The 25731-nt window shown below is 44.3% G+C and overlaps 1 long non-coding RNA gene across 2 annotated transcripts; it reads right to left on the bottom strand.

Moving 5' to 3' along the window:
* Window positions 1-968: 968 nt before the first annotated feature.
* On the bottom strand, window positions 969-19622 carry LOC118416472. Of its 2 annotated transcripts, none has more exons than XR_004831207.1 (3): window positions 15455-19622; window positions 11302-11380; window positions 969-1540 (listed from the first exon to the last, which is right to left on the bottom strand). It is a non-coding gene; the product is annotated as an uncharacterized LOC118416472 (long non-coding RNA). The 2 variants fall into 2 exon arrangements; XR_004831208.1 differs by having other exon boundaries at window positions 11306-11380.
* Between the last annotated feature and the right edge of the window lie 6109 nt (window positions 19623-25731).

Below are 25731 nucleotides of genomic sequence, written 5' to 3'. Positions count from 1 at the left end.
AAGCCGATTTGCGGAGCGCTAGCTCGCCTGATCCATATTTGTTTGAAAATCAATGGGAACTAAGGTGGCCATTTTCCCGCCATTACACGCTCGCCTGCCGGACAATTGACCGTTGGAAACTGTTGAAGATGAGTAAATATTAGGTCAGGTGTTCGATGGACAGGTCGATGCAAATCTAAGGGGATACGTTAGTACTGTCATGTTGTGATCGGTCATTGAAAAAATATGTTTCTTTCGGTCCTTTTTTATAGAACACATTCCTTTGTAAGAAAGTAAACACAGTGTAAACCCGTTCATGGATACAATTGTGCATGCGCAGATCAAAGGTCAAGGCCCTTTACATAAATAGAATATCTAGACACTGACTAGATGTTGTTATGCAAACCAACGATGTGGGCCACATATTAGTAGTGTTTCTGAAGTATTTTCGAGATATGTGTTTATATGTCAGAGGCCTTCACCTTTAATCTGCAGTTGGATCCGTGAAAGAGCTTATTTTAGGCCACTACTTTTTCTGCCTCGGTTCTGAAGACCTGTCAATCATCATTACGTCATAAGTATGGAAGCACCCATTCCTCTTGTGCCTCTTTACTTCCTCCTGTTGGACAAAAAAAATCGATCCGTAATAAGCTTCACAATAGAGCTAAATTGAACTTGTACGATAACCTTGAGCTACATCGGGTCATGACCCCGCCATTGGTGATGTATTTAGTGTAACTAACTAATAGGGCTTGTCGACATGAATGTCAATTTTCTGCTCTTGGCTCATCACACCAATGGCACAAACCAAGCGATTTCTGGGGGCGGTGGGGTCATGGTGGATTTACACTCTGGTCGAGTTGTTTCACTCAGTACGTGCAATAATCATCGAAAATAATAGCTACAACGAAGGATCGATCATTGACCTGGGTGAAAAGAAACTCTGTAGTTTCCAAATTGTCACCAAAAAAGAAAACGAAGACAACGGATTTAGCTTCTTTTTTTCATTAACTTTTCAGTACAAAGTCAAAGAAGTTTGATAACGACTAGTTTTACCATCTCTGAACTGTACTTCCTGTTACTCCATCATCAAGTCTGACGTCACTGAGAAGGCCGTGGCCTGGCTGCAGTACCGGCGCGGAACGATATGATGATGATAATCAAGTCGGACCTTTGCGGCCATCTTCCCACTCACTGTATACATGTATTCCAGCCACCCTGAGATACTGACAGTGTTTAAAAAACACGAACACACACTTATCCAAACAGACATACAGGACAAAAACAGACTCCGTACATGGAGTGTCAAAAATCAAGGCAACAACTGTCTGTTGACATCTGTTCATGTCCTACTATTTGAGCCATGAACAACTAACTTGACTTGTCAAAGCACGTTCCGTTCTCATCACCGGAGCTTCCATAAAAGTGGCGGGAAATCTGACTCGGGCTGATCAGACAACAGGTTGTCTCGGCGGGAAACTGTAGACCCGCTTGGCGCCCATCTGCGTCCTCTTCTCCCGCGCTCTGTCCTCTGTGCGCCCTTCACTTCTCAACACACGCTCTGAAAGGTGAAAACAAGAATTTTTTTTTTCACACAGAAAGACATTTAAAAACCATAGACTTGGGTTTGTCTAAAGTTATTTTCATGTTCATGCCGATTAGTCCACATCAAGTAGATGTTGTGGATGGCATCATCGCGCGCATTGATTTTCGTCCGATTCGAAAATTGTTTCATTTCGGTGATATGGTAAAACATGACCAGAAAATACCGAAAATTAAAAATTTGTCGTGTGGTAACCTTTGACATGTTTGTGTGTATAAAAGTGACACAAGTGCGGTAGCCACGAGTGCACTAACAGATATGATACTAGTTTGGTTGGACGTGATACCATGTTTAGTCGCTTTAATTCTAGTTACAACGTTGATAATCTCTATTCTAAACATTTAGACATCTTGGTGATTACGGTCCTAAGAAAGATTGACGTGGAAGATCCCACCCAAGGTTTCTACTCGGGAGCAGGCCTACAAAATCCCGGCCCAATCCGCTAAGGTTGCACGGCAAGTTGTCGGATTAGTCAACAATAATCCGTAGCGCTGGGTTTGGATTTTTTGCTATGAGGAAAAGGGGCCCTACATCTCCGGATCAACCAGAAAGAGGATTATATTTTCTTCCTTTTTTTTTAAAGATTGCCCTTTCCGGAGACTGTGCCTAACAAATACCGTCGTGTCGACACTAAGGAATTACCAACTCATTTGACCATATTTGGAGAAACAGACCGGCTATTGACCAATCACATCGGTTGAATCCTAAAAGTTAACGACCCAGGAATCCGTAGTTGACCAATCACAATCAAGGACTCATCACGAAAGTATACAGTAGACGAAGAATATAGTATATTGACCGACGCAAAATCTGCTGAACGGATTTTCATTGGCTGAAAGCTGGCCCTCGTGTGTGATCTATTTACGTCCTGACTTCCTCTGGTCCCATAAAACCTACAAATGAAACCATCCATCAAACATCCCGCGCATCAATCACGTCATCCGTCCATCCATCATCCATGACGGCCGAGCATTTTACAGTCAGACTTGTATTACGCTGTCAAGCGATATCAAATGTTTCTGATGTTACGGGGGTCAAATGTTGCGACACTAATGTTTCATACTTTTTTGATCTTATCATTGCGTCTTTAACTTAAATCAAATTTGTAGTCCCGCCCCCAGTATAGGAGGGCGCTTTGCTAAATCATCGTATTTGCTATGAAACAGTTGACTAAGGAAAAGGGTAACATTCAAAACATGACAAGTCGGTCAAGGGTAAATGCCGACTATTTTCTGTGTTGAAAGTGTTGACTTTTTCTCACAATAAAATAAAGAATATTTTGACTTCTAAAACTTTATATCCCAGGGATAGAATATCATTAATCCTCAAATGTCTTGAACAAAAATTGAACATTATCAAACATCAGTTTGTTAAGAATATCTTAGTTTCATGTTTAACTCCATTCGTGTTGTTTTGCTATTGACAAGAGAGGTAGTCGACAGGTAAATAAAGTTGTCCGTCCTTCAAAGTATACCCCTTTTTTTCACACGTGCTCTGCTGAGACTTTCAGTTCGCGTCTCGTGTCTATTGCAGACTCGTGTCTCAAATCCGGACCTCCTGTCTCAAATCCGCACCATCACTCATAGTGTCCTGCGCGCACGGAGCCGTACACGGACTCCAGCCTTTGTAGGACCCCCCAAATGGCGCTATTCGTAATCATCAAGCAATACACCCAGGTAGATGGAAGGCAATCCTTTGATTAACTGCCCAGCGGAAAACACACGGCGACATGTAGGAAGTGAGGACGGTCTCCAGGCACGGATTGGATTTCGCGCCATGCCGACCGACCGACATTGAAAGGGTGATTACCGAAACAGGTGGCTTTCGTGAGCAGAAATAACTCAGGGCTTTTAGAAAACAGACAGCGGGAATATTGAGTTAACGACGCAGACGGAAATCGTTATATTTCAAATTCAAATATGAAGCCGTTATATTCAGATTTATTAGGGGATTCAGCACTGTGTTAAAGTTTAAGTTACCCGTGCGTCTGTAACAGATGCATAGGGGTGGTGCCATCTCCATTTCTGTAGCTGTTGTGCCACACATTTGTTGCAAGACACTTCAGTATGGGACTAGTCCACTGGTAGCGATTTGTGTTTGTTCATGTAAAAACGATAGGCTGCTCAGTCCAAAGCAAGGGCAGATCAGACGGTAACCATGGTGACCTCCAGGAACCACGCCCATCCCCATGGTGATTTACAGGACAGACCTGTCACTATGGTGATTTACGCGGCACCGAGGCTGTCACTATGGTGATTTACAGGTAGAACGTCCGGAACATTAGCTCTTTACTCCTCGCCACACGACCGTGATGGATGGGCAAATGAAGCATCTAAATGAGGTTAAATCATCAGCCGATGACACGGCGACCCACAGTCTGCGTGGAACCACATTCACAGTACTAGTCTCTACCAGACTCCCGCCTGGCCGAATAGTGATAGGCAAATTTGGCCAAGTTAGGAATAAAAGTCCAGTAGGAGTTAATTGGCCTAACTGGATTAGACTGCAAAAGACTGACTGCAAACCCGTAGTAGCTTATCTGTCCCAATTTGGCCAAATTCTTCAAAATCTTTTTTTGATTCACAGGGTGGCGGGAGCTCCGGAACGTGCCGAACGATTTAACTTTTCAGGCGCTTACCATATAAAAACAATTTACATCACCATTCGAAGTTCTGCATGGTTTTGGACAGAAAGTTTTCCTGAACGAAATTGCCTTCTTTTCATTCATTTACTTGAACTCCAAATGTAGTCTAAAGTAATGCATAAAAATCTATATTTACAGTTAATGGATGGTCACAAGGATAGAAGACCCAATGAAGCTTTCAGTTGTTTTACACAATCTCGAGCCTGTCATGGACCAAGTATGCCGCTAGGAGCGCGATTTTAGTAAGGATAATACCTCCGATCGTAAAAAAAAAGTATTCTATGGAAACTTTTAAGTGTTGGTGTTTTTTTCTAGACCGTCGTCAGGTGACTGTCCCCGCCAGTTGACGGATGGCTGCGCGGAGCTCGGGATAGAAACCTCCAATCGTCACAAAAAAGTATTCTGCTGAAAGTTTTTCAAGTGTTGGCTTTTTCCGCGCGTCTGCGGTGACCTAGACCGTCGTCAGGTGACTGTCCCCGCCAGTTGACGGATGGCTGTGCAGGGCTGACTTGACAGACGGCGTATGGCAGCAGTCGTTAAGAGCCCGGTTAGAGTTTCACGGTGATGATTTCATCATTGTACCGGCAGTGGAACGACCCGGACTGGCGGTTTGATCTACAGGTAAACTTCAGTTCTAGTTCTGAATGTGAAGGACTTGTCCGCTAATCCTGCGATTTTACACTACAGTGGGGGAAAATTAGAAAATTGAGCTCTTTTTTCAGCCTGATCGACCACAGTACCATGCAATGGCAATTTCTGGCAATTATACGGTATGAACTATAAATCAATGTGTATTTGTCTCGCTGTTTGTTTATTTGTTTTGTCTGTGATTGCAATGAAACTAAAAGCAAAGGCATAGTTTGTCTGTTCAACTGTCGTTGTAAGCCCCTGTGAGGCTTAAACACGATATATCTAGCACCTTCGTGTACAGAGGTACTGTTTTCGATAAGCCTGTTTCTGGGCCTGTATTTCAGCAGTTATTTCCACAGGTCTCGTTGTTTAATCTTTACTATCAGAACTCTGAGTTAGCCGTTTATCATCCCAATCTGCAATGGTTATGGAGATAGGTAGGAGAGAGAAGTTTAGATACGAATCTGGTAACATATACTCTATGTGTTTTTATAGCCTACATATACCAACCCAGTCACTCACAAAACAGTTAGTCAGCACAAAGTCTGTTCAGATTCCTACCTTGAATCCAGGAAGTTAACTTTCTGAATCGGAAAACTACAACACTTACGGAGAAGGGAAACAACCGAAATAGCCATGCAACTTGCAACATTCGGGTTATGCGTCTGCGATTTTTGGATGCTTCCACATCACTAGGAGCGCGCGCTCGCTGTCGGTCCTGTAGGGCAGGTGTGCCCGTGTGCACCCCTATTATTCACACTCCCTGCGCGCCCTGTTATCATTCTATGGCTCCTTGTCACCCAAAATGTCGCCAAAGGCCAAAAAGGGAGTTCCCACAATGTGCCGGGCCCCCAGACATGTCTTTATGAGTCCCCGGTGACGTAATCTTCATCTGGGATATGCTGATCAAATGGTCCTTAGGGGGAGGGGGGCATGGAGGCACACGCACCGACTACTAGTATTCCCTCGCAAAAATACCGGATTAACAGGCTTAAGGCGCTCAGAGTTTCCTCAAAATGCCATCCAAAATTCTAAAGCGCATTATTGGTATGTAATTGTGTATAATCTTGTGTAGAATTCATAGTCTCTGGGGGTTGTGTTTACCAAACATATCCAGTTTATTTCAACTTTTCATTGTCATCAAATTGTCACAGGTACGTATACCCTTAGTTATGCTGTATCCAATAGATAAAGATATCAATGCCATTATTTGTTCGTTCATTTGTCCATCTTTTCTTTCTTTTCTGTCCTCAAAATCCAACTCAGTAATAAACTTAACGTCGTCATATAAGTCACAATACCATAAGCGTTACCAAATGGATTTTCGCGATGCTCCTAATTTGATAATATCCCTATAAAAAGCTACGTGTGACTCAGATATGCCTTATCACGCCTCATCTGTGGACGACCTGCAGTCAGCATTCTCTGGCATTAAAGATACGACTCCTCATATTACCCATTAAACTTTATATAGTCTCTCTAAAACTCCGTTAGAAATCACCGTAAAACGCCCCTGGTACAGATAACTGTTGTTTGTAAGTCAGAGGCGTGCGGTCCTATGATTTTGGTGGAGTTAACAAACCTTGACTTGTGTGTATGGCTTTGAACAGCCAGCCTTACAACATGTCTGTTGTCTTTGAACAGGACGCAGACCGATTGATCGAATTGTAGTCGACAAACTGGTGCCGCATTAAAATTATCTGATGAAGATACTGGGACATCCACTCATCTTCCGAGCTTACTGTGTCGATAAAAGAACGAACTCCATCCCTCTAGCCTTGTCAGTAGTGATGTAGTTTTGTTGTTCTGTCCACCAGAGTAAGCATACCACGCCTCAAAGTCATGTAACTGTCTAAATACCTGCAGAAACCCTAGAAAAACATTATCAATTGTTGCAGGTATTGTGACTGTGATGAAGACAGTGCGTTCTATGGGGCATAAGAGTGCATCTAATCCATGCGGACTATAACAGCGCACTATTGGGCTTTCATACACTTAAAACGGAACTGGGGTGGATTTAAGGCTTAGTCTAGAAACGAGGCCTCTTCGGACCAACAGGAGAACACCAGCAACCACAACAACAACGAAGATTGAATAGGCCCACCAGGCCTGACAACTCCGGACTAGTTTAGATGTTTATGTAGTAACAGACCCGTGTCGGTGTTGGTTGTAATTTCCTTGTCCAGGCTGAGCTCGATCCCTCCGTAAGTCCGGCTTTCAGGCTGTATTTGGCACTAACAATTTTGGCCTACACACCTGCCCAGCAAAAATGTGCTAGTGCCAAACAGAGCAAGAAAGAGGCAGGCTGTAGACAGGGCACACCACCTCACACCTACTCCCAGAGGCACCCTGTGTGTACGGTGTCATACTATCACACAACTTAGTATAGTTTATACTTTCGCAACCAGAAAAATACAAAACGTTTTTCGTATCTTCAGAGGAATGCAAAAAAGTTGCTCATTGAAAAGGTGATTTGATTTTGTCTACTTCCAAAATAATTCTTAAAATATACTTTGAATATGGCCATTCCAATATACAGTTATTGTGTAGGATGTTTTGATATTTCCCAAACAGAATAACAGCTATGATTCGTGAAAAAAACTAATCACAATACCGATGTCATAATTTTGTGCGTCCCGTTTTGAAGGAGCATCACGAAACGACCACTGGCGGATGTCCCGTGATGCATTGTCCCGTGCGCGCTGTCTGAGCGGATCAAATCAGCCGCCATGATGTCCGCCATTACGGCGATAATAGAAGGTTAGCAGTTAATGAATTTTGGAAAGGTCAATTCAAATCTCATGTGGAAACACTGACGAAGTCTTTTATATTCAACATCAAAAGAACGGATAAAGCCACTGTCGTCTTCACAACTACAAAGTCACAGATGATTGACTGATTTAGTGCGTTTGGACGCTTCTGTCTATTTTAAACTATGAGATCCGTATTATCCAAACGTGCAATGTTTCACCTTTCACGTCTAAGTTTAACAGAAACATTCAATACAAAATAAAAACATAGTAAATAGTGTTTGGGAAGATCTACTAAACAACGTGCAATCAAGTGCTGTTTCCAGAATTAATTCTTACAGAATACTTTACTTCACCAAGGCTAACTTAACATTATATTTAAAAACCAACGAAATTTCTGTGGGCGACTTGCTCTCAGAAAACAATACATGTATAAGTAGTTACTTCTACGCTACGTCCTAACCTTGGTGTTCTTTAGCTATCCTAAGACTTGAGACGAACTTGACTTAAGGTTGTCCATTGTGGCGTGGCGTCCGATGATCAGTTTCCCGCCACGGTGTATGGCTGACTGAAGAATCACTGGTGTCTACGATCAGTGAATTCTACCAGTGCCATAGACCGTGAACGGGCACGTGGAAACGCCGAGTGTCGTCTGCAAACCAACATATCAACTCCCCTCAACAACACGCAGACTCGGGGACTGCATACCTTGTCAATATAACTGATTAACGTTAAGACATACCGACTAAAATCACCTGAACCAGACCAGAGACTACCGCTCAGATTGTCCCAGGAACAATGGACAGCCCCGCCGGTTCACAGACAAAGAACCGGCGGGAAGCAAGCAGGTATGACTCCCGGTTAAAACACCTGGTGAGGCTGCTACCGACCACGGGGGCGCCTAACGCCGTTCTCAACACCCTACCTGTATCTGCGCGCACCTGGGAGAGAGGAGAGACTCCAAGTGTTACCTTGTAAGACTCCAGAACTACCAACTACCTTCACAAACTACCTTCTGCCAGCTGCAATAGGTGCGACTGAGGGTGGACAGGTGAAGCTTTGGTCCGCGATCATCTCCCCCATTATCCAACCCGCCCCGGGCACCGCTATTGTCTCCGCACACAAAACTACCACATCATGTAGACTTAAGGGAATAGGCAATGATGCAAGAAAGGACGCACGGGTAACCGAACAATGGACAAGAGGCTAAGGACAAGTCATGGGGAATGAAACCATGATCACAGAATATCTTAGTATTACACTAACGTAGGTAAAGTTACAACAACAGTGCAATGACAATATATATATATAATGAATAAACACATGGACGCATCAACGCATAGAATATTAAGAACTTTTCAGCTATTCAAAGTAGTGACGTTTTCGTTGAATACTAAGACAAGTACAAAACACACTTTTCAGTGATCCCCGCTGGTGAGATCAAAAGTGTTTCATGCGATGTGACTAAAATGGTTTTTAGTCCGATTTTAGAACCTTTACAATAATCCATCAATTTTGATGATAACCTGTTGAATGTGGATAACATACTCTCTTAATCTGAACCCCCTTGCAGAGCCAATATTTTCGTTATGAGATCCCGGTCTTCTACAGAGTTTTTATTTTGACGTTGCCATGTAATTTCAAATAACCAGACGTTTAGTTCAATGTAGAAACGTCTTTCAAATCGAAAGAAATATTTCATCAAGTGCTGAAAATATTCAACTGCTGTGCAGGCGTGGGCAAATCAAGCGGAACATCTCATGTTATGTTATGTTCGAAACGAAGCTAATGGAAGGTAGAAAGGCATATCATATTGTCTTTAGATTACGAGAGGTGGAGTGCACAGGTCCAACCGGCGTGCTCATTCACTTTTAAAGAAATATATATAACGATGGCTCGCTAGAACACACCACAATTCTTGCAACGTTGTGAATTATCTTGCTTGTCGGTTTCTTTTGTCTTGTCGATTTGGGGTCCAAATTGACGTCAGCGATATTCTTTCTTCGTACGATAGTCGTACGATGGCGAACTTAAGGCATTCTTGGGATATTGCTGTGCATGGGTCCTAAAAGACTCCGACTGTCTTGTTGACTAAAAGATAGTTTTAGCTCAATGTCGATTCTGTCCCGACCTGCTTGCGATTGAATAATCCCACGACATACAAGTCGCAGGATGACAAAACATGACGGCGCCATGAGACGAGCTCGGGGACAAGTTCTTGTAAAAACCCACCCTTCAATGGTTGATGCCATCGTTTCCGCTCCAGGAGTGGTGGTAAAGGGCAGATGTTCACCCCGGAGCTATCTCGTCACCTGATACCCGTGCTTATATGATGGAGCACCTACTGATGTCCTGGCAGACTGGGTTTCCAACAGACATATGTCACCGTTCTCTGAGCAATAACCAATTAATCGGCACTCAATCAATCAACTAACCAGAACATCTATGAACCCATTATCTCTTCTTCTTGTCGACAGGCATGGTTTGATTCTGTCACCTGCATAACTGACATTTTAGCCTCCAAAATTACGCTGAAATTCACATTTTGTCTACTTCGGTCTTGTGAGCAGGGTTTCGTTGCCACGAACCTTGACTAACGATGACTCACTGTCTCTGTCTGACGGCCGCCATGACACTTCACAATCAACAGACCGTTCCATGGAACATATATCAAAATTTTTAATCTGAATCCTAACAAAACAGGATACTTTGGCTACGACTAACTAACATAAACACACGGAAAGCGAAAACAACAAGAAACACTAACGACGCGCGAGTTCAATCCAGGTGCACATGTAAAGGACGAACAATCCCTGACCTTGGTATTTGACCTTCCACGGTTACTTATCACTAGTAAATATCAACCAAGATAAACACCGTGTAATTACTACGTGTTTATATACCAAATATTTAGATACAAATTTCGTGAATTGTGAGGCATCAAGGTGAATAGCGAGAGACGTTGGTTGTCTTGTAACTCTAATTAGAGACACGGGAGCGAAGCTACCGAAATATCTTTGACTATAACGTTGGACATAATCAGCTAATGATGCCTAAAGGACAATGCGTATATTTCTGACTGATCTTTTTTTAACGTTGTGTCCTTTCTAAAAGATCGACGAATGGGGACTTACAATGGTAGTTAACAGACCAGCCTTTGTCAAAGCGCAGCGTGTCCCTGAACTGAAATGTCCTACCCAGTCTACTTCATATGAAGCCATAAAAGAACCGGTTCTATTCGCCAGGGCTCCCGTCTGTCTTATGCGCTTCTTCTGAAGCGGATATTTGAATGTTCACACTCAGTACGTAGTGGCGATTGTTTCGTGTGTATTTATAAAGTTTGTGAAGAAAGGACACGACAAAGACACCTGTTTCTCTCGGTCGGTGGTGACTTCTGATTAGGCTTTTATGGAAGGACAGGGGCATACATGCCGACAAGACCAGCTGTTTCTTTTTTCTTTTTTAGCCACTATTGAAATTTCTACTGGCGGTAACGTTACAAAAACTGAAATTTTAGTCAGCAGAAAGAAGACAAGAGGACAAAGTGACATGTACCCCTGCCTTGTGATTATAAACTATATGGACGTATCAATGGCAAAATCATTGTCAACAAGCTATGATGATACATGCACATCTGTCTCGTGCAATGGCTAGCTGGCGACGACCATATCGACAAGACCCCATAGGTAACTCACCTACTCTGCGTCTGCAGGCACGCAGCTCCCGGGGTCTCCCTCCCTCACAAGTACTTGACGCATGTGATCTAGCCTCCTCCTGTGTAGGAAAAGAAAAAGCGGAATGGCTTTATTTCTCATCGGATTAACGTTATCATTCTTTCACATCCATCAAGGGGTGGAAATATAATGTCAATACGACGTCGGTAATAAAGAAAATTGGGAGAATAATGTAGCTTCCTGGCGGTCTGACAGCCCGCCTTTGTTCCGATGTCCCATCTGGGATGGTCGCTCCCGTGCAACCGTTCTCCGCTAATGAAAACTTCACACGCGAGGAGGAGAGAGGTTTTTCCTCCGGGGTCCCCTCAGCCACGACCCCCTATGACTTCCGTGTGACGGTCAGTGACATCAAATTAATAGCGCGCGTTCCGGGGATTTGGGGAGGGTAAATTGTGTAACGTCTGCTACCTGTACGAGTTGATTAGGAAGTTGAAGGCCCCATACTATACGCAGATAAACCTGTTGAACGGGGAAATTTTCCTTATTCAAGGAATTCTCTCGCAACTTTCTGAACCACCTGCACACTGCTATATCCTTATTTTCTTGAGAAAGAGTTTCGACGTTTTTCTAAATCGTTGCGTCCAGTGGGAACAAAAATGCCCATTCATCCGTTCATTGTCCAGAATCGTCTCAATATTATTTCTATAAATTGCACAGCCCGAACACCATAGCTTGCATATTTCATTAACCACGCTCTTAAGTCACTGCGCTGAATGGTTTTATCAAAAGGGCAGGAAAATTATTTCTGAATGGAGCATGAATAAATTATGGGGTGGGTGTGGCGGGCAGAGTGGCGGAAACCTCGGTCACGTGACCAGAACAATGTCAGGGATGGAGCGCAGCCGACAACAAAAATGTTGACTTTGTGGTCACATAGCCTCGAGCTTTGTGTCAATGTTCGTGAAATTACACAAGAAAACAAACTCCAATAGGAACAAGAGTTTACTGTACCTCGATGTTTGTTCCAACTACAAACATTATTTAGTGGATTTAGAAAAATATATGTATTGGTATGAAACAAACCTGGCTTGTCGTAATAAGGCATTTCATTGGTCGATGCCGTTCGTTGATCTCCAATAAAGCACTTACCATTTACGAACTCTTGTCGAACTCTTTGCAATCTCTCAATTATCCACTCTTATCTTTACCGCCAATTATGCTGATTTTTTATGACGCCAGATGGTGAAAATTACGCTGTCTCCCGTTTCATTTGGGATTTGTAATAGCGCCAATCTTCGCATCTTTCGCACATTTAGTTGTTGTGCTCTGGGAAACCTGGTATCAACAAGGGAAAGTGCTGCATTGTTTTTTGGCCCTTGAGTGCTTCCTTGTTCCTGTGCTGAACGGGTCTATCTTCATTTCGAGCATCTGAGTGTTATTGTTCAATTGATCGATTTGTAGCACCTGCCTTTTCTCATCGCAAAATACAATACAAAGCTATCTGTGATCTAGAAACAGGACCTGGATATAAAAATGCTCCACATACCATACCTTCAACTTGCGGTATTTTACTAAAAGAGCTCTAGAACTAATACCACTCTCTGTTTAAATTCTAATTTGCGGTGCTTTTGATTTGCCCTATCTTTTGGTCATTTCGACCTTTTAATTTGGAAAGAAGAATGGTGTATCTTAGGTTCTTTTGGCCATAGATTCCCCTGGTCCAAACGTAAGAATAAGTAGGCTGCGAACTTCACCACTTTGCGATGTTCTGTGCGATACATTCAGGACCTTCCCTATCACTCCCTGACTAGTTTGCACTATGTTGGGAGTAGCCAATGCTGGAATCCATCCACTTCTAGTCTCCAGTTCACTCCTCTAATTGCATCGAAGCAGAACATGATTTTCTTGAATGCAACTTTTCAAAACTTCTAAAAAAGAAAGCAACCTTGCCTACCAACTCCCACAGATGACCTTGCTCACGACTAATTCCCAACCACGGGTTAGTCGGGAGGCCATCGTCGGCTATTTGTGACAGGTGCCTAAACCGCGGACTGTCGCTCTAGCTCTCAAGTTAGGAGCCATATTTATATAAAGTGATAATTAAACATTAAACATCTGAGGAAGAAAAGGGTAAAAAGAATTGAGGCGTCAAACCTCTACTTTTTGTGGACCCCTTCCTTGTACACAATCAGAAGCTTAAAAATTTAGTTGTGTTCACGAGGAAAAAGACGTACTCGTATCAGTATGCGATACGCCTTAACTTAATGCAAATAGGGAGGGGAGTGAGGAAGTTCTGAAGTACCACTCATCTGCTTCGTGGGGGGTCAATGGCCCTTCTTTATTCAGAAGCGCTCAAAGTCCTCTACATCATGTACAGGTGGCGTGCAACTGTCAGCTTTTTTACCATCAGCAAGACGAATAACGCCCCCTTCTGCACAAGAAGCGCTGACATAAGAGTTTAATTTCTTAATTCTATCCTCTTTTCTCCGCTGTCCGGTCCTCACGCGATGTTACAAGCCTGCCGGCGTGACGGGCTGATATTGGGCGGGGGGAGGGGCGGCAACCTTCGGCACATCACGTCGCACGAACCGAAGCCTTTACTAACAATACACCCCGCATTTTCATAAATTGTCTCGGGTCAATTTTCCACACTTTACACCAACTTTTAAGTCCGCTCCCCAATCCCCGGGGTCCTAAATAATTAAATAAAATCTGCTGCTGAATATCCATGATCGCCGGCCTGTATTGTGTTAGCTTCATTACTATGAAATATTAATCCCTCGCACACTGGGCATGGCGGAAAATAACTCGTAAAATTTCTGCGGTGGACAGTTTTTTATTGATTTTCGCGGGCTCCGGAGAGATAAAGCCTCAATCAGGAGGGGATGGGAGGGCCCGGGGCAGGCTGCCACCTACCGTCACGTGACGTGTGGCACCACTGTACGTGTGTAGTCTGTCAAAATCCCAAACTTTTCAGATCAATGCAGAAATACCTGGCTCAAGTACAAAGTGTCCAAACGTCCCCTAACTTCTCGTTTGCCGTGAGTGACGGCAGATAATAGCTGCTCGCCGCGGTGCAGAGAGCACTTCTGTTCGGACGGATCTCCCTGATTATTTATACCAGCGCGGCAGGAGAGGGACTATTACGTGATTGAACAGGGCCCGTTTTCCCCGTGAATGGCTATATCGGTACCTCTAATTTGATTTTATACGAAAGATGAGCGCTATCAAGTCCTTCCCTCAATGTAGTGATTCACAATCAGACCGGACGGCCGGGGCCTGTGCGCCTGAAGAGGGCCGGGCTGGGTTATCTTGCTCAGGGTTGAACCCATCGCACGGAGAGCCAACCCCCCGTTTACAAAGCCTTTGATCCCGACTATATATTCCACCTCTTTATCCTCTGACATTGGGCTGGAGGGAGATTAGAAAGCCCGGCATGTTTTTCACCGGTGAATCATGTCATTTGGAGACGCAGGCAGGCACGCCCAGCCGACACACAGCACATTAAAACGTGTCACTATCCGTTCTGTCGTCTGTTTTTCCCTTTTTAAAAAACCTACTACCTGAGGCAGCGATTTGATAATCTAGACAATGTGGAAGCGGAACACAATGATAAGTATCCCGGTTATTGTAGGAGTGTTCCGTTGTATTAAAGTCTAAGCATGAATATGTCAGGTAGGGAAGGCTCTAGGGGGGTTTCTGTGTGAGGCGTTTTGCGCAGAATTAAGCAGGGCGGTCATGAATGAAAATGGCACTGCGGCTCCCCCATTTACCGCCAACTAGCCAGTGTTAATGGAACTAGATCCAAAGCAATACAATACCAAAGCGATAAAGTGCCTCCCTACACTACAATTGCGCACGGCTCTTTTTTCCTAAACACTGTAGTGTGAAAGTTACGAGTAAGAGAGCTCGGGCGTTGTGATATATCGTGCGGCCGGACTGGCCCGACGTGCGGAACACTTTTGACGAGGTGACCCTCATTCATACAAACGAGTTGACTTTTGTAATACAGGCCGTGTCATCGATTCGCTGCCCCGCCGCGAGACGAACGATCGAAGGGAGGCGGTAATCTGTTGGAGCGAGGCACAAAACGACATCTATCACGCCGTAGGAGAAGCCTGCGACTCTGATACGTGTCATAAAGCTGGGGAAGTGGATGATGGGAGTACCATACCTGTTAAGAACGCCATTCCGCGAGTCGCACGGTCGACTTGAGCGGGAACAAACCGACCTCTGGGTTGGGAGCGAACGAATGAGAGTGCTGCAAACGATGAGGAGGGCCTCTGTTGGGCATCATCAGTCAGCTGTGGCATCTTTAATCCTGCTGAGGTGGGGAGGGGGGCGAGCCGTTGTCTACCGTCTGGCGTGTGGCAAGCCGCCCGAAGTGTCACCTGCACCGGTTGGATGGGTTGGCTGACCGGTTACCCCGGTGCTGTTGTGTCGGCTGCTGTGCGACCTGCCCAGCTGATCTCTGACGACCGATGACGTGGAAGCTGGGTGACAGGGACGGGCCATCCCAACCTGGTGAAATAGAAACAAACATATGTCAAAACGATCGACAACCGTGCACATTACACCGGGACGGGACCCCACACGCGAGCAGAACTACAGGCAATCGCCGTGCAGGTTCCCTCCGGAAATAGCTGAATATCGGTTGCCTATATCACCGCAGTGATAGAGCGCAGAGCGGGGCTGTAATGTAGACGTTCGGGGGAAGATGTCACAGCGAGAGGAGATCAATACGGCAGACGGGCAGGCCGCGAGGACGGTGCGGAACTTACGGAGTCAGTGTCCGCTCCGTGTGTTTGGCTGCCTAGGCAACCGTGGATCGACCCTTCCCCTGGCGGCGCACTAGGCGGCAGGCATGTGCGCGCTGGCCGGCTGTTGCACAACGTACAACCCAGCGGCGGTAGTAATCCCGGCCCGTCCAACCTGCCATGCGTAATTGGACCCATTTCGTCAATTTACCTACCGCTTATCTCGTGCCGGGATGAGGACGGGGGCCTCCGCGCGACGTACGCCCGACAGGGACGCATACCTGACGAGGTGCCACGGGTCTGCGTCTGTCCGTGTGCTCCGGTGTTTCCCCTCACCTCACCGACATATTATGGAAATCGCTCAGGGTGGGTACGACCCATTATATATAGGTAGCGTCAGTCCGCGCCAGTCAGCGAGAATATTTGAATGATATTTTAACAGCGCAAATTGCGAGCTGTCACGCGAGGGATCTAGCCCGGTCTCCCGACGTCCTCTGTGTGCGTGGATGTGACAGTAATCCCCCGGGTACGTCAACCCGTGGACTCACGCGCCCCGGAGACAGGTAGGGCGGGAAGCCAGAGGACACATCGGGCAAAGAACGAACTAAGCAACCTTGCACAGCACTGGACACACGGTTGAGGTAGAGAAAAGTTGCTGAAGTTTTCATCTACACATGGGCACGGTGGTTAGCTCCATAAGTCTGCAAACAAAGGTGTCCGACGTAACGCGGACAGGTGAGGTCATCGGAGGAGACACACCTTCGTGCCGGGCGGGATCCTAACGTTCACTACCGACCAACAGGGAGGCTTGTGTTATGTAATGTACAGATGTGGACTAGATGAAGTGATATTCATTTCACATGTATATCCTGTTGTACGTACATGTAGAATACCTTTGTCGGAAGGGGGGCATTGACGTCTAACTAGTGGCCCAAGACTAAAAGAGAAAAAATTATGTATAGCTAGATGTCACGCCTAAAATGTCATGTACTGACAAGAATACACGATGTATATACGTTTTCTACAACTCAGATTCTTTCCTCTTTTCTTTCCTTTTGATTCAAGTCGCTCTACCAGACACCAAAGGTTGTTGAGAAGACAGTAGAGATTGGCTAAACAGACTGTATGAAATGCCAGAGGAGTTAGCCGGCCACTGAAGTTTACTTCAAAGTGCAACCCGTTTTTTTTCCAGCTCCATAGATGGCTATTTTGCCAGTAACTCATGGAGTCTAGTAGAGACTAAACGATACTGGCTTGTTATACAACGTATCGCTCAGGTCTTCTCGTGTGCAGTGAATATAGATATGCATTAATACAATGCCGGAATTTAGAACGACAGCGTAGTCAAATTTGATTGAAACTTTTCGACGACTTTGGAGTAAGTTTACAAAGGTGTGAAACTTTTAAAAGCCGAGGGACACTTGGGACCGGTCTATTATAACAATGCATTATCCATAAAAAATGGACCACACTTTGAAATATTCATACCAAAATTGATTTAAAATCCCCCCCTCGCGAAGATGACTGCCCGTTGAAAGTAGCCATTTTTCACCGGCCGGTGCGAATTTCTCCCCCTCCGACAGGAAAAACGTTTTAGACGTGACAGAGCGCTCACGAGATCCCGCCAGCCATCCATCGCCGTGTCGCAAAGAGCCGGCTCCTCGCGTGACTTTGCCCGCGCAACAAAAGAAGTCCCTAATCAAAATTTGATGAATGGATTTCAAAGACAACAATGGGCAGATATCATGATCAATTGGCCAAGCCTTTTGGCCCAAAATTAGCGTTAGAACTGTCGCTACGGGACGGACGGAGCTCTGGGATAGAAATATTGGCTCCATAAATATTTCTGGCAAGTCCAAGTACTGACAGGGCTATGGCTCGAACGGTGGTTGTGACATTTTCTGAACGGAGATCGCGTTTCGCATAAGGATTGTGTTTATCCAGAATTGATCCCATTTTGATCCAAAGGATCAAGGACGATAAGTCCTCTGTCAAAGGCGATTTATTCGGACGTGATCCGCGGTTGCCATGGCGACCGTGGCTCTGTGTGAGGGAAGTTAGTGTAACAGGTGGTTGCCAGTGCCTGTTCAAAATTTCGACGGAAACTTGTCAGCAAAAACGCGCTTTCTTTTAAAATGCCTAATGTGATAGCGTATTTTCTGGTCAAAATATGCAGATGATACAGCAATACGTTTTTTACTGCCAATCCATATTCTGATCGCAAACAGAAAGCAGTACAGAGTTGGAATGGCTCACGGCATTCGAGCGCTTTTAACGCTGGTTAAACGCCTATCGCATTGTGTTAGAGGGAGCTTTACAATAAGATGGCTTATATACGCTGTACAATGCTATTCTAATATTCAATCATAACGCGTGTATTCACTTAGGAGGCTGCACATGTATTTCTGTTTGCTGAATGTCGAAACTGTGGAATGTTTGAAGGCAATGGAATATGTTTCACACAGCACCAACTACATCCCTTACAAAAGACAGTTGTTGAGGAAGTGTAACAAAACGCAGCCATGCATGTATTTCTGTTTGCTGAATGTGGAAACTGTAATGTTTGTAGGCAGAGGAATATGGAACACATGGGCTACATCCCTTGCAAAAGACACAGTTGTCGAGGAGGTGTAACAAAACACAGGCATGTATTTCGGGACATGACTCCATTACCAGAAACTATGCGCAGTGTGTGCTAATGAATAGTTACCATAATTACAGACTCCCACAGCTTGTTTGCTTCAGGATTGCGCCTGAATGACGGCTTCTAGCGTTTAAATCAATCTGTAACTAGAGGGTATCACCATGTAGTTTCGTCCTCCTTGCATACTGGCGGTGTTTTGTATCATGGTAGCCATTAAAGAATACTACTTTTGACGGATCCATTTAATCGCATAGTGTGAGTGCGGATTGTTTGTTCGAACAATTATCTATTCGCGAGAAGCCCAAAGGGCAAGATCAGACAGAATATAGCAAAGATATAAATTACAACATTTAAAGTCCTATACCCATGTTAGCTATACATATATAAATCTATACACATGCTATTACACAAAAATGGTATACATAAAAGGGTGAACGTTGCAATTGGTATATGGCTCGTGGTATATGCATGGTCTTTCGTAACTTTCTTCACGGCTTGACGATGATCACATATTGAGTTAGATTTTAGCCGCAACATATGGTGGGGATTTCCCGCGATCCACTGTAAGTGTGTGATTTACATACACTGATTACGTCATTACAATTTTCAGCCAATCAGCATTCAGCTTTCCATATTTTCTTAAACCAAATCTAACCTACTAAACTTTACACAGAAGCTATAACCGTGGTAGGTACGGTCTGTACGTTCCATATGGGCCCGGAAATGTTTTATCGACATTTTCCCGGGTGAATTGTATGTTGGCATTTAGCAGTAATGAACATACCATGATTAACCATTTCATGCTGCAAGACTAATGCATTAGAATAGCAGAAACTATCCAGAACGACGCAAATATAACGTCCATATACAAGACTGCATTCTGTTTGTAATATGTTAGTATTACATCACACAAGTATTGTACTGTAAAGCATACCCCATAACGTACCTAAGCTTAAACGCACAACAAAATCTAGCAAGTCTATTACATTCTTCTATGTATCACGTACCACACATCACTACACTGCACTTGACCGCAATCGGTGGTACATTTGTAGAGTATACTCCATGCTCTACACATTTACTGGCTTTACCATTTCCTTTCCATAACTTAGCCATCGCAAAAAACAAACATAACTGATTTAGTGCATACTTTCATGTACTTAACCATATCGTACTACACTAAATTTAATTACACTAGACCACGTTATATGACCAACATGTATGACAAAGTTTATTTAAAGATGTACGGCATTGCAGAAATCATTAAGCTAAATTGCGCCGACATTTACACGCTCATACATTAACATCAGCTGGAATAAGATTGGAACACCATATCAAAACATACATATTTACCATGATTTGGGCGAGCACAAACTGTACTGACACTATCAAATGCTGACATTTCTGTACCAAACTATCAAAACCAAAGACATTCGCTGCGCCTCCTTGATTTCTGGAAGGAGGTACAACGTGCCACATAGCACAGTCTTTGTTGTGTATATACATTACTGTATTGTGAGTAAACTCTGTGTATATGTGTACCCAGGACTCCCTTGAAAGCTGTGCATACCCACTGAGAGAGTTACCTTGGTTAAAGATTACAGAAATATATAAATAAATAGATAAAGGGGGAGCCAGTCCCAGAAGTCTGAACGTAGTAGTGACTGTGGTGCATGTAAAGTTCTGTGTGGACAGAGCTTAAGTATAGTCCGTTTATTGGGTTCCTAGAATGAATCTACATACCCCCTTCTGAATTTTCTCAAGTTTTGCTGTTTGGTCTTTAGTTAGGCCTACGTCACATTCATTCCAGACATTTCTCTACCCGGGCTCCGGCCGGACTGTTTGCGGAAACGAAAAATTAACGTTTATGCCAATAAATATGCACAGGGCATGCTGTTGAATCATTTTTGGTCCGTTTTGTTCTTTATGTTGTACTTTTCGTTGCCTAAAACTGCCCGGCCGGGCCCCTTTGTGCAGATGTGACGCTAGCCTTATGCCTAGGTTACATATAGGCTCATAGCCGACTTTGGCTCCCGAACACTAGCCGACTCTTAGCCGACCCAAGTCGGCAGTAGTTCGGGAGTAGTCTGACCAGTTTAGGCCACGCCTATTTTTTAGTGCCGAACATGTCCCGAACACCTCCCGACCAGTAAATGACTTACTCCCGACTGTGTCCCAATTGCTAACTAACCTATCACCAACCATCCCGACCTCTAGCCGCAGACTGCCAAATCACTCCTGACTGATCCCCAACCGATTGCCGACCCTTTTTCGACTTGAAATAGACATAATCAGCGATTTTCAAAAGAGTGCTCATTTTCGTTTTTAATCAAGAATGTCATTTGTTCTATTTGTAAACATCACCAAGAGATCAAATTTAGATCACATATAGCTCCAGTGCGGCATTTATGGGTCTTTTTGCTTTGGGCTGGATGTCGGTCGTGTGAAGTTCGGGAGTGATTCGTCTACGTTCTGGCAATGGTCTTTTTGCTTGGGAATGAGTTAGCAGAGATTTGCCTAAGGTCTTGGGGTGAATCATTGGTAAGTTGGAAACAATCTGGGAGTAAATCAGTAATGTTTATGGCGTGGTTAAGATTTAATTTGACTGCTGACTTACTCCCGAACACCAACCGAACACTAGCCGACCGTGCCGAACACCAGCCGACCACCAACCGACCCATTCCAGAGTTGCCGTTCAGAGCCGAATGTTTTGAACATTTCAAAACATTCGGATGGAGCAGCCGAACACCAGCCGTCTCAGCCGAAGGCCAGCCGAACGCCATCCGACTCAGCCGAACGCAAGCTGACTACAGCCGACTAGCTCCCGAATCACTCCTAAACCATAGTCGGGGGAGAGCTCGAGTCGGGAGCCAATTTCGGCTATGTGTAACCTAGGCATCAGTGATGAGTGCCATACAGGAGTCGTACATTCGAACGCCGGTATCACGTATGTGTAGACTTAACTGACTTATTTACGTCTGGGACAGACATCGATCCCCAAACGTTTGAGTCGACGGAGATGATACAATATCCTATTGACTGACATTATCACGCTGCTGTGTGTGGTATTGGAGAGAATACACATCGTACACAGTGCAGTGCAGTGCAGTATGATTTTAGTGTAGTGTGGTGTAGTGTTGTGTAGTGTAATACAGTGTGGTGTTGTGTAATATAGCGTAGTGTAGTGTAGTACGGTTTAGTAAAGTATAGGGAAGTATGTAACAGAATAGCCAGGTTTTGTGGTGTGTCCAAATTGTAATTTGTAGTCGAATATCCAATAAATAAACTTACCATCCCAAAACGCACCTTATTGGAAAAGAAAAAGAAGTTATGGCTATTTAAAATGAAAAACCAAAAGTTTTATGAGCAAATTGACAAGAGGGAAGGGTTTGCAAAATTGTAGATTAAGACATTTATTCATTTTGCTGTATTCCCTTGGCAATGCACACCCGTAAAATGATTGTATCCTTAGCACAAATCAGCTGATTTTGCAGGACATGACTTTCCGATAAAAGGCTCGACACTTAACGAGACTTTTAAAGCTCCCTGTACCGGTGAAAGAAATAGACATTTGGGCGTGTGGCGGCCATCTCCAGTCGTAAATAATTCTGCAGCGGGCTTTGTTGTGAAAGGTTGTATTGGCAGGTATTGAGCCGGTCCTGGGGGCTGACGGCTTGTTTAGTGCTGTACGTGCTTTCACCTTAACAGTCGCGTGTCAGACTTGACCATAACGTTTAGCCCGCAGTTTTACAACCAAATAGGTGGCAATAAATTTCACTTGCGTTAGCGTTTAGGGCTTGTCCATTATTCCAAAGTTGGTGGGGTGGTACGGCGGCCCCGGGGGCTGCGACTCCTTGTCGCACCCCTACGGACAGTTGAGTCTAATTCCTCCCCAGCCTTCATGCTGTTTGTATTGATTTCTGCACATTTCCCGTGCATCCACGGTTGATCTGTCAGGATTATGTTGTTAAATCGACCGTAAAACGGGAACGGATTATCCCAAATCTGTCGGATTTTCTGCCCTGCCCTTTTCCGAGAGAAGGCCTTGGTCGCCCGCTCCGTCAAAGCAACCATCAGTTGGAACTTTTATAAGGCTTCGTTCTTCGCGACCAGTTGTCACCTTGGTCAGCTGGCAATGACACCAATGTATGATGACGCCATTCTCGCAACGGAAGGACATTCTGATATAGAAATCGGCAGCTTACAGCCAAGGCGGCCAAACCTTCACTTGATTAATGACCCCTTTTTTATCTGGTACAAAGGGAGGCATGTGATCGATATACTATGCTCTTTTGCTTCATACATATCTGTCAAGTTTTCAACATTTCGATGCGGGAGATGCTGAGATATCAAGGAAGAACAATAGAATACTGGAACGCAGATTTTGGCATCCCTGTAGTCTGCTTCCACAGGTGCAAGTTGCAAGACTTTCACTGCAAAATTTGAAAGACTGTCCACCCAGTGATTGTGAGCCGTATAAAAGTACAACTGACGGAACGCGCGCACTCGTCGGTGACCTCCTTTATATTTTTACGTCCTAGAATTTTCCAGCAGGCTGTGATAGAGCAAGGGTCTAAGGCAGCATTTCACAGCAAGATAGCGGAATTTTGTACGACATATGCACGATGGTTCGAAAGTTGCGATCGTACAATGGAAATGAAAGGGCCCGAACGTTCGAAACCTTTGGAAACAATGATTTCCCCGTGGCTATAGTAAACTCTTACTCACAAACCAGAAGACCCGGAGAAAAGGAATTCTGTAGCTAAAGGAGTTTCAGCCGGTCACACTATCGACCGTTAAACCACTATTTGGACGATGCGGAAATGGCTTTACCCAACTTTCATTTCTTGCCCCACTTGCCTCTTTTAAAAAAATCTTTTTCCACATAGAATAAATGCATATTGTTTATATTCTTTCACATTCTCGCACACGCACACCTATCTGTTATCAAGTTCTGTCTAGAACCTCTCCTGTTTATCAATTTTATGGGATGTGCGCGTGTCCTCCCCCTCCCCCAGGGTTAAACATTGGAACAGCCCGGGGAGCGTGGGACCCTGATAATAGATTAATGGAGACACCTGACATCTGGCCCAGTAGTTATACTCGAGAGAGAGATGACTCTCACGAGACGGGAGGCGCACCAGGTAGCACTCTCCAAAGGACCGCTTCCAAGGCCACTCTACAACTTTGTCCAAAAAAATCCAACCAAGTGGCTTTAATCTAGATGAAAATTTCATGATTTCTTTTTTTCTGGATAACTTCAATCTGACAACCTCAGTCCCAAATGATTGTTTGGTGGCACGCCAATGGCCCATGCCCTTTAGAAATCCGTTATTGGTCGTTTCGCGTTATTGTGGCAATGTTTTACGCGTGTAGAAATATTTCCGCTGGACTTAACTCATAGTACCACCTCGGCGGTATTTAAGTGTAGGCCTCATGTGTAGTTAATCACTAGAGATCACCGGTGGCTTCGTCTATTGCACTCTACTTTTATGAACAGGCACTCATAGCCTGGCACCTGCACAAAACATGTTGCATCTGTTTTATCAACAGAAACAAATAAAAAATGAATTCTGTCCAAAATGGTCGATGTTTCCTGAACTATGGCATATCAACTCTGCTTAAGTCGTCACATGACAACGCCATATATGGCAACCCCTATACAGTCCGGTGCATGATGGTATTGACAGAGAAATGGCAGTCACACTTCCACCATCCAAACGTAACCTTTCCAGCAGCCAACAGTGATGTATTTATTTCGAGTGAAACAAATGGTAGCGGGCGGACTCTGTCAGAAATGATCACATCAAAATGCGCACTCTGCTAGATCACAAAAGATCGACTTTATCATCTTATCTGTTACTCCAGTTGCGCATCTCTCTGTGTTGGCGTACATGAGTATAATGGATTGATAGCATGTGAACGCCATTTTCTCTGTCAACGGCTCGCTGATTTCCGGTAAGCCCGGCCATATTTCTACTACTTTGCTGGTGATCTGGTCAACTGATAGTTTAAGCCCCCCTACTCAAAACATATGGGCATCGAAAGAATGCTTGTCTTGGTTTAAGAAATAGTAGTAAGCTTAGCAAAGAACCGGGTCAACCCTACACTTAAGTACAGATAAGTGTGCTGGGTTCTTTATCATACAGGCTTCCCTATAAACAGAACCGAAGGTTTAACTTCCGAAAGGACGGTCTGACCACTGAACCGTTTGCTACTGTTTTTTTCGTATGACAACTAAACCACCTTTAGGCCGGCGACACACCAAGTTTGGACAGCGCACAAAACAAAAGTCCTTGCTTGACTTAACGAATACTAGCAAGCTTAACAAAGAACATTGTAAGGTGCCTTTCCCAATGGCACAACGTTGGGGGTGCTAGAGATTCCAACCCAGTACCTTTAGATTCGAACTCAACAACCCTAATCTTAAGACTACCTTGCCAAAATAGTTGCACAAAAGTTTTCGAGTCGGAGGTAAGGTGATTAGAACAAACAGCGTCTTGCCTCCCCCTCAATTATGTTCCGCGCCATCTGTGCGCATGCGCGGGTTTTACCGTCTTGACCTACAAACGTCACATCCCATAGCCCGTGACAGTGTACACGCAGATGGTTTAATGCCTTCTGGAGATTCCTTCGTTGTGAAAGTGGCGAGCCTTGGAGAGTACTTTACAACCGGGGGCAATTAAACCTGTATCGTAAATCTTCCTCGCCCCCTAGAGTGGTTAAAAAAAACTTGTTCCTGGTGATAGGTAAGGGACAAACCTTAAATGCAGAAACAGCAGTTACTTGGAGAATGTGGTTATACTATGCTTAACATCAAAATACTATCACACTACAAAATATCCTCTCATTGTATTATGAAGTGTTATGAAATATAAATGGTTTGTGCCAACCAAAGAAGGCTTTTGCTTCCTGGTCAAGTTTTCTACAAAAGATTGAGTGTATCGCTATGTGTGTGTGTCGCGTGTGCTAATGTGTGTGTGTGTGTGTGTGTGTGTGTGTACGTTTATGTGTGTATACTCATACCATATTTCCTAAATTGCACTTACC

This window comes from Branchiostoma floridae, chromosome 5 (genome assembly GCF_000003815.2).
Source record: "Branchiostoma floridae strain S238N-H82 chromosome 5, Bfl_VNyyK, whole genome shotgun sequence".
Lineage (NCBI taxonomy): Eukaryota > Metazoa > Chordata > Leptocardii > Amphioxiformes > Branchiostomatidae > Branchiostoma > Branchiostoma floridae.
This window is presented reverse-complemented; position numbering and strand designations above follow the sequence as displayed.